The 10,692-nt window shown below is 39.8% G+C and overlaps 1 non-coding gene across 1 annotated transcript; it reads left to right on the top strand.

Annotated features, from left to right (window-relative positions):
* Positions 1-3,323: 3,323 nt before the first annotated feature.
* Positions 3,324-3,398, top strand: Trnat-ugu (transfer RNA threonine (anticodon UGU)). The gene has a single exon. It is a non-coding gene; the product is annotated as a tRNA-Thr (tRNA).
* The last annotated feature ends 7,294 nt before the right edge of the window (positions 3,399-10,692 follow it).

The raw sequence follows: 10,692 nt of genomic DNA, 5'->3' as shown, positions 1-10,692 counted from the left end.
AAAATTGTCTGCTCTTGATGTGTGTTGTGTTAGAGATAACTGGCAGCGGTCGACGCTAGCATACTGGGAGCAGAGCACCACGGGGGCAGAGAGATATTTGAGGCCATGTCCTCTCCTTTACATCTTGGGTTATGTTGTCACTTTTGCGTGATTCCATCTTTCCGGTGCTGAACTATAGCATCCAAAGTTCAATTGCATTGCCATGTTGAGTATATTTCTATGTCATTCTCTGCCTCGTGGATCTCTTGTATTGATTTGAATCCTTGGTCTGCTCGCGTCTATCGCCAATTCACACGAAATATTGAAGCAACCTTATTTTAAGGGTATTGTCATATAGTCATGTTCTAGTTGTAATCATTCTAAGAATATTGTTGATTAATCAACTGAGTAAGTAAATTTGAAGGTCCGTTTAGTCAACATTAAAGGACCCCCTTAATTGTTTTAGTCATTTTTATACAGTTTTGTTTAGGAAAGTTGGCAAGCCGAACGTTAAATATCTGTATTCTTACGCTTAATCTGTTTCTCCCCTGATTGCAAGTAGTGAGAGTTCTGCTATGAATTTTATGGACATTTGTGCTATTTAAGTAAAGCTTTACCTAAGTATATATACCTAGTCATATTCAAATTTCAAGTTTTACGGGTCTCGTTCCACTTAACGAAATTTATTTATTATTTGTCCAACTGATCTGGCCTTGTGATTTTATAATGCTTTTGATTGTAATAAAATATGTAGCAACTACAACGGATTACTATTGTGATTTTGGTGTGTCACTACCATACCCCATATCACAGAGGATGAAATGTTTCATGAAATATATGAAAACCTGTTTTTGATACATTGAACGATTAAGAGGGTGGAATATAGGATGTAATGTTTTATGAAAGTATTTCAGTGCGAAAGAGTTTTTAAAGCGAAATCTATGAATATTGTGTTATTGAAAACTACGTGTTTCACTGTTTTTGGAACTACAACCTCCAAGAAGGTGCAATAGGGGCACAGGTTTCACTGACCCATAGCCTTCCAGCCCAACCTGCAAAGTATACGGACTTGAAATTTGATGAAGGTGTAAATCTTACGCTGAAAGCATCATTTAAGAAGAGATTGTTCGAAATTTCACTCCTATGGGGGTGAAACATGGGTTGAAAGTCTTTTTTTTTAAATATGTCCCTATGTCCCTATTGAAGCTATAACTACAAAACTACGAAAATTGACATTTGGTGTCTCAGTCAGATACAAAAAAGAAACAGGTTTTTAGCATTTTCCGAAATTCTTCCATTGGGGGATAAAATAATTAGTGAAGGTTTTTTGAAAATAAATCATTATTAAAGAACTACTGAAGCATTTTTATAGCTACATCTATGAAAATAGGTATTTGACATCTCGGTTGGATGTAAAAAAAAATGTGTTTCGTTGCTTTTGGAAATTTAACTCACTAATAGAGTGAAATAGGGGATGTAATGTTTTATGAAATATTTCACTATGAAAGCATTTTTAGAATTAAATGGATGAAGATTTGAATTTGGCTCCTCGGCTCTAAATAGAAGAATACGTGTTTAATTGTTTTTGAAAACCCAACCCCTAAAGGGTGTGAGATGTTTCAGAAAATGGTTCATTATGAAAGGATTGCTAAATATATCTGACAATTCGTATTCGGCTAATATGTTACAATTTTTAAAAACTACGTGTTTTTCTGGTTTTGGAACTTCGAGCATAAGGGGATGAAAATTTTAATGAAATATTTATTGCGTTATATTAAAATATTTTAAATCTGCATCTATGAAAACCGGTATTTCACTTCTCAATTAGATATAAAGAAATATACGTTAGGGAATGAAATACTGTACAGAGATATCACCACAAGAATACAAACGGCTTGATTAACAAAAACCTTGGACTCCAGCTGTCAGCATTGCTTTTTGATCATTCAGTAAAAGACCATGCTTCAACGGCGCTAAGTTTAGAAAGTTTAGAAAGTGTTGCAGTTTATAAAAGACATAAAAAAACGATTAAAGAAAAAAATTCTTTGCAGACCATGAACGGTCTACTCAAGTAAAGAAGCGGATGATAAGCTAGCTCTTTATGCAAATGAGTTGGTCAGTTTAAGTTCCGAGACATGTCATGCAGCAGGAACGGAATCCTATAGTTGCTACGATTGGCTAAAGGAAAAGTTTTGCAGAATCACACAAAATCACTTCTGCAAGTGGCTGAGAATCTCGTAATGAATAAAAATTCTGTAGTGAGAATTCGAAGGTGGGAGATGCAAGATTCCCCCCCCCCTTCCCCCTCCTCACAATGCTATCCTTCTTTCCCTACAGCAAAATAAATAATTAAATAAATAAATAAAACTAGAGAAATTTCTACTGTGAAACTATTTGCATACAAGAGAACGGCCCTTGAAATTTAACTCTTCAAAGTTTTAAGCCCTGCTCATTCCGGATATTGATTAGAAAGTGTTAATCCACATGTGAAACCTGAGTATATAATCCCTGTGACATTTGATCAACGGTGTTCCATAAGGACAGGTTCTCATTCAAAACGTTCGAAAATTCAATTTCTTTGTAGTTGCATTTTTTAAAGGTGTACTTGTCTAGACTCTTGGAACAGAAAGTTTTTTTTTTTAATCCGTGCTTTACAAAAGTTTCTACAGTCCATTGTTTGAAGCAGTGTCACGGCTGCCATGAGCCGCGCGGGGTACCCGCCATGTGTCCAACGCCTTGTCACGGTTCGCGCGGCTCCCCCTGTTGGAGGTTCGAGTCCTCCCTCGGGCATGGTTGTGTGTGTGTTGTCCTTAGCATAAGTTACTGTAAGTAGTGTGTAAACATAGGGACTGATGGTTCAAATGGCTCTGAGCACTTTGGGACTTAACATCTGAGGTCATCAGTTTCCTAGAACTTAGAACGACTTAAACCTAACTAAATTAAGGACATCACACACACCCATGCTCGAGGCAGGATTTGAACCTGCGACCGTAGCGGTCGCGTGACTCCCGACTGAAGCGCCTACAACCGCTCGGCCACATCGGCCGGTCTATCATGTATTCTAGAAGAGTTGCAAGGTCGTCAGTGGCGCCTGTTCTTTCGAGAGCAGTTACTATCTTCATATCTATGGTTAAACGTTACCCAGCCATTGACCTTCGTCTGTGCGAATGCGCACAGGGTGCCGGAACTCTTACGGGAATCGTCACCTTAGTGTGAGCCAGTAATGAGTGGATGGACAAGTACCTATTAAGTACATTACGTATGCGGATTGTGGACGGTTGGGGATGTGAGTCTCACGGGAAGCGTGCGAGGGATAAATTCCTGCAGTCGTGCTGTTCATGTGTGCCCTCGATGGCTCAGATGGATTGAGCGTCTGCCTTGTAAGCAGGAGATTCTGGGTTCGAGTCCCAGTAGGGGCACACTTTTCAGCTGTCCCCATCGAAGTATATTAACAACACCTGTCGGCAGCTGAGGGTTTCAATTAATTATCAGTTGTGAAGGTGATTCGATGAACCCTTTGCCAGGCACTTAAATGTGTTTTGCAGGGTATCCATATAGATGTAGATGATAACTCGTCCCGTGTCGCACGTGCTCAAAATGATTCATACTGCAGAATGCATGCAAACATACTCACCGAAAATACGGACGAATATCAAGTGCAGGCTGCCGAGTGCTGCATATCCAGCTTTGACAGATCGGCTTTTCCTGCCAAGAAGAACAGGAAGTTGCTGTCTAGGAACAATCAGAGGTAGAGGAAGGGTTGATAAATACTCCTTATCTTGCAGACTAAACGTAAATAACGAAAATACATTTTTGGTAAAAATTGGTCAAAACACAATCGGTTGCCCTCCGTATTGGATTAGCTGTTTTGAATATTGAAAATCTGACTTCAGATTCGTTTTCAGCGACATTAAAAATATATATGTAACACTCAGTTCATGCAAATCGAAGTAATAATATAACTAAATGTTTTCCCTAAACTTTGAACACATTTTTTTCGGGTAACTATTTTCTCAGAACGGCATGCAGCATAAATTAAAAGTGGTTCGTTCTCTTAACATCTACCTCTGACCCCTAAAAGTAAACACTTTTCTTAGGAACTTATAGCTATAATATGACATTTGTTAATATTAACTAATTTTTGTGTAGGCATAAGGAGTGAAACAAACCCTCAAAAATCGAACTCAAAGTTCGAATTAGCACTGTATCGTTACATTTGAGGTTGTTTCATTGCGGTTAGGTATACGCTCCCATAAATTTTATGTTTTATCGACTGATGTTATCCATTTTCAATTTCAGAGGAATAATGTAGTATCAACTGATGTCACCCATTTTTGAATTCAGGTAACATATGAGGTGCCACACTGCACGCGCTCTGCGTACTCCAGTCTCGCAGGCCCTTGATCAAATCATAATTACGGGCGCCATTTTTTATTGAAAATCTAAAATTAAGCTCATAGTATTATCACTCGTAATTCCCAAACAGATCTTTCGAATGTATTTTCATTGTCTCAAAAAGAATTTCAAATGTACCCTTTTTTGCTCATTTGTATGAGAACCTGGCCGTAACGCCGGAATATAGTCACGAGATTTTTTTTCAGAGACGCTGTACGTTCGCGAGAAGACTTTCGTTCTGCGCGTGTCGAAGGACATTCCTCAGATATTACTGTGTGTGTGCTACTCAGTCGTGCCATTTAAGTGTACATCTTTGCATAGTTTTCCTTTCACGATGTAAACAGTATTCCGCTCAGTTGCTAACTGGCCAGTGAGTGGTTCCGAAGGTATCGGATGTGCGGTGCGTTCGGTCTGCTAGGACAACAGCAGACTAGCGTGGTGCGATGGCAGAAGCAGACACTGAGGGAGCTAGCTGCTGGGACGCCAGCGAACAATTTATGCCAAGTAAGACGAAGAGGACTATTCTAAAATTACGAGCCGTCTCAAAAGTGTTTACCATTGGTAAATCTTGCTGTTGAGTCTGACAAAACTGGCAGTTTTGCCTAGAGATACATTAGAGAGAGCTACAGGAAATCCCCCCACCCCCCTCAATGAATTTTTGGTTGTGATGACAGGCCGATTGGTAGTGTAGCCCGAGATCTAAGTTAGGTTGGAAGGTGGTAATTTGATTGAGAGTTGTTTACGCCAACGATTATGAATGCCGACTAAACGTTGTGCGAGCAGATTGCCCTGTAGCGTAGCCTAGCGTTTCCGTCCGCGCCACATTTAACACACTTTCTCTAACTGTGTACAAAAGTCTCACAACAGCCACGATAACTACGTTTCTGGTGGGGGGAGGGTAGAGTCCACTATGTAACTTTCACTGCAAATTTTAGTAACCGCATAAACTAACCGAAATAGAAGCATAATTTTAACTATATTTCCTTTTGTGGGAAAATAATGGTTCTCCTCTTTCGGCAGCAACTGTAATATGTAGGCGACTTATTAGTTTTTTTTAACTCTGAATCATGATCTCAATAGACGCAGTGCTTTTTTTACGTTACTTGATTTGTGGTCTATAGTAAACAATGCAACGAATTGGTAAATTCTTTGTAGTTTGACGTGTGTTACATAGACGACGTCTGCAATGTTCGTAAGGCCAAGTTTGCATATATTCGGTGTCTGTTTTTTTGGCCATGTACTGTATAATTAAAGGGAGGAGGATTATGTTCAAGGAGCAGTGCATTAGCAGTCTATGGAGAAATTGAGAATTTGGATCTTGCGAACGGCATGCTCGGGCTGTTCGTGCTATTCTGTTGACCACTGTGTAATTCGGAGACAGTGATCATTGCCTCTCCCTCGTAACCAGGGGACTCGGGTGCTAATCCTGGTCTGGCACAAATTTTCAACAGTGCCCATTGACTAAAGTCTGTGCCCATTGTCAGCTAATGTCATTGTTTCGGTGTTAAATTGTATTTTGTTCACGATACGTAGTTTGGCTTTTTCATGGATAACAGCTTTGAAAAGCGTACAGGTTATATTGATATTTGCTCGTCGTTAGTCCAAGGCAACTATAGCGATTTATAAACACAGTTGTAGTTCGTATTAAGCCTACATACGTAATTGTGTCCTGTGTTTCTTTACCAAGAACTACTTCGTAAGTAATTCCCCTGTAGTGGTATTTTGTTTTAGTATTTTGTTTAAATATTTATAGACTGCAGGCTTGGATGAAATATGAAACACATGTCCGAAGTTCCTGTTGATACTGCAGATACTGTTTCATCCGTACTAGGGGCCAAAACATTTCATCTAATACAGAAGGACACAATTTGTCTCGAGATTTAGCAATTTTTCGTAATAGAGGCCTTGCTTCGATATATTTTTCTCTAATTCTTGTTTGGATTTAATCTTAAAACACACTAACTCTTCCACCACTTATTCGATATGTGGTTTTATCCATTTCGTAGCCTAGAGTTCCTAAACGGTCGATAATATTAATGATTTCCTTTCTCAATTATATTTTCTGTAAATCTCCTGTTTATGGTTATTGCTAACATGTTTCACGTTCTCACTTTTATTATTTTTATTTTTCTAGTTTTGTGCCTTGTAGCCAAATTTTCTTTGAATCTGGTTTCTAATTCTGAAATAGTAACAGTTGAAGGTCAAGAGAAGATTGCGGTCTATTTGAGGAGAGTGGCTTGGAGATTTTTTATAACAGACGTATACAGGTCATGGGGATCCTTACCTATATACATTTACTTCGAGTGTGATGTAGCCCATTCTCTTGTCATGATCTCGGCTGTATCGTAGCACATTGTCTCGGTTAGGTTGGAGATTTCTGTTGAGAGTTGCAGAAGTCAACGAAAGTGATCACAAAGTAAAGACTGTGCTAACAGAACGATCTGTAGCGTAGTCCAACACGTTCTTTCTGTCCTTTTAAAGCCTCTTTTAATTAAAAATAACTAAAGCTGCAAGATACAATCACAAAAACTGTATTACGTAATAGAGTAATCCCAGACTATTGTTGTGTAAGTTGTGTGCGTACACTATTTTTTTTGTCAGTGAATATACATTTTTTTACTCATTTGCTGGGTTTCAATTTTCCCCGTTTTCTGGCAAAAAACCTTTTCCTGTGAAGGGCCCATTAGCTTGTCGGTTATATTTGTGACTTTCTCGACGGTCAGTAATTTCCTGATAGTCCATCCACCGGCGTCATTGTTAACATCGGATATAGATTTTAGTATTAGGAAGGCTAATATGAAGCTAATGCATAAGTAGGTTTAATAATTAATAAAAATAGGAATGCGGGTAAGCTACTACATACAGCATAGTGAACGCATTGTTGTGGCCAAGATAGCCACGAATCCCACGCCTACCAAAGTCGTAAAAGTAGTCCGCAGATGATGAAGAAATTGATGAAATGTGTGATGAGATAAAAGAAATCATTCGGATAGTGATGGGAGATGAAAATTTAATATTAATGGGTGACTGGAATTCGACAGTAGGAAATGGAAGAAAAGGAAACGTAGTAGGTGAATATGGAATGGGGGTAAAAAATGAAAGAGGAAGCCGCCTGGTAGGTTTTTGCCCAGAGCATAACTTAATCATAGCTAACACTTGGTTCAAAAATCATGAAAGAAGATTGTATACGTGGAAGAGACCTGGAGATACTGCAATATTTCATATATATTATATAATGGTAAGACAGAGATTTAGGAACCAGATTTTAAATTGTAAGACATTTCCAGGGGCAAATGTGGACTCTGATCACAATATATTGATTATGAACTGTAGATTAAACTGAAGAAACTGGAAAAAGGTGGGAATTTAAGGAGATGGGACCTAAAAGAACTGACAGAATCAGAAGTTGTAGAGTGTTTCAGGAAGATCATTAGGGAACGATCTACGGGAATGGGGGAAAGTAATACAGTGTGATGAGGGATCTGAGTGGTGTACTGTCAAGGGGGAGGGGGTTCGTCAGGGATCAGTGTTGGGGCCGCTCCAGTTCCTTATTTATATAAATGATATGCCCTCAAGTATTACGGGTAACTCTAAAATATTTCTGTTTGCTGATGACACTAGCTTGGTAGTAAAGGATGTTGGGTGCAACATTGACTCCGTTTCAAGTAGTGCAGTACATGACCTCAGTCCTTGGCTTGTAGAAAATAAACTAACGTTAAATCACAGTAAGCTTCAGTTTTTACATTTTCTAACACACAATTCAACAAAACCTGACGTTTTAATTTCACAGCATGGGCATATGATTGGTGAAACTGAACGGTTCACATTCCTAGGTGTTCAAATAAATAGTAAGATGTCGTGGAAAGCCCACGTTCAGGATCTTGTTCAAAGACTTAATACTGCCATTTTCACTATTGGAACGGTGCCGAAAGTGAGTGATACTTCGACAAGTAAATTAGTCTACTTTGCTTATTTCCATTCACTTATGTCGTATGGTATTATGTTTTTGGGTAACTCTTCCCATTCTAGAAGGATATTTTTGGCTCAGAAACTGGAGGTTCGGGCAAAAAGTGGTGTGAGTTCACGAACCTCTTGTCGACTTCTGTTCAGGGAGTCTGGGTATTTTGACATTGGCCTCTCAATATGTATATTCCTTATTGTCGTTTCTTGTTACCAATATTAGTTTATTTCCAACAATAAGCAGCTTTCACTCGGTTAATACTCGGCAGAAATCAAACCTCCATTTGGATCGGACTTCCTTAACTCATGTGCAAAAATGTGTGCAGTATACTGCTGCATCAGTTTTCAATAAGCTGCCACTCGAATTCAAAACTCTTAGCAGTAATCCACGCGCTTTCAAATCGAAACTGGAGTGTTTCCTCATGGGTCACTCCTTTTATTCTGTCGAGGAGTTAATTGAAAAATTAAGCTGATTCTCATTGTACTGCTGATAGCGTTTGCTTAAACTTATGGACTGATTTTCTCTCAGGTTCATGAACATGTATTTCTATCTGTTATTACTTTTTTGTTGTAAGTTCATGTGTCGCCCTAACCGCCGGCTGCTTCACGTCTGCTGTGCAGCGAGCTACCTTAATTTAAGTATTAACTCTATTTTTCTTACTTGTCACTTCTTCTTCCGTGTGTTTTTGCTTTTAGGAAGCTTTAATTGTCGAGTGCTAGTAATAGTGTTACATAGATTTCGTGTTTGTTTTGAATACAGTCAGAGAGAGTCCTTGTAGTCAGCCATAGTGCCAGTAGTGCTAGTGTTTGTTTTGAATACAGTCCAGAGACAGGTAGTGCTATTTTCATTGTTTTCCACAAGAAGTGGTTAGCAATCACAGTTTAGTCAGTAATCAATCGCCTTTAGTGAATTAGCAGTCTACTTAAAAGTTGATTAAGTCTCTTCGGTAAATTGATTCCTTAGGATGGATAGGATGTGTGACTGCTGTGTACGGACGCTGGCCACTCTTCGCGAACAGCTGAGCGTGTTGATGGCCGCGGTCAGCCGTCTTCAGGCTGCTGCCTCGGAGTGTAGCGGCAGTGGGGAGTCTGGTGCGTCGCATGGTGCACCCCAGGTATTAGATGCTTCACCCACTGTCCCTGCTGTCGAGAGATCTTCGCGGGTACCGGGCGCGGTTGGGCCACCCTCTCCCCAAGGGGAGTGGCGGGTTCAGTGGCGTTCGCGGCGCACGAGGCGGAGGGTCAATGTGGAGGCTGGCCGTGTGGCATCGCCCGCTCTGCCTGTGAATGGACATGTGGCTGCTCCTTCAGCAAGGTCCGAGCAGGCACACGGGGGGAGGGGTTTATTAGTTATTGGGAGCTCCAACGTTAGGCTAGTGATGGAGCCCCTTAGGGAAATATTATAGTTCTGGGAGGAGATTTTAATTTTGCTGGATATAGACTGGGAGACTCAAACGTTCATAACGGGTGGCAGGGACAAAGAATCCATTGAAATATTTTTAAGTGCTTTATCTGAAAACTACCTTGAGCAGTTAAACAGAGAACCGACTCGTGGCGATAATATATTAGACCTTCTGGTGACAAACAGACCCGAACTATTTGAATCAGTTAATGCAGAACAGGGAATCAGCGATCATAAAGCGGTTACTGCATCGACGATTTCAGCCGTAAATAGAAATATTAAAAAGGTAATAAGATTTTTCTGTTTAGCAAAAGTGACAAAAAGCAGATTACAGAGTACCTGACGGCTCAACACAAAAGTTTTGTCTCAAGTACAGATAGTGTTGAGGGTCAGTGGACAAAGTTCAAAACCATCGAACAATATGCGTTAGATGAGTATGTGCCAAGGAAGATCGTAAGAAATGGAAAAGAGCCACCGTGGTACAACAACCGAGTTAGAAAACTGCTGCGGAAGCAAAGGGAACTTCACAGCAAACATAAACATAGCCAAAGCCTTGCAGACAAACAAAAATTACGCGAAGCGAAATGTAGTGTAAGGAGGGCTATGCGAGAGGCTTTCAATGAATTCGAAAGTAAAGTTCTATGTACTGACTTGGCAGAAAATCCTAAGAAATTTTGGTCCTATGTCAAAGCGGTAGGTGGATCAAAACAAAATGTCCAGACACTCTGTGACCAAAATGGTACTGAAACAGAGGATGACAGACTAAAGGCCGAAATACTAAATGTCTTCTTCCAAAGCTGTTTCACAGAGGAAGACTGCACTGTGCTTCCTTCTCTTGAAGTCGCACAGTTGACAAAATGGTAGATATCGAAATAGACGACAGAGGGATAGAGAAACAATTAAAATCGCTCAAAAGAGAAAAGGCCTCTGGTCCTGATGGGATACCAGTTTGATTT

This window comes from Schistocerca gregaria, unplaced genomic scaffold (assembly GCF_023897955.1).
Source record: "Schistocerca gregaria isolate iqSchGreg1 unplaced genomic scaffold, iqSchGreg1.2 ptg000448l, whole genome shotgun sequence".
NCBI classification, from domain to species: domain Eukaryota; kingdom Metazoa; phylum Arthropoda; class Insecta; order Orthoptera; family Acrididae; genus Schistocerca; species Schistocerca gregaria.
Note: the sequence above shows the minus strand (reverse complement) of the source record. Positions and strands in the feature narration are given on the sequence as shown.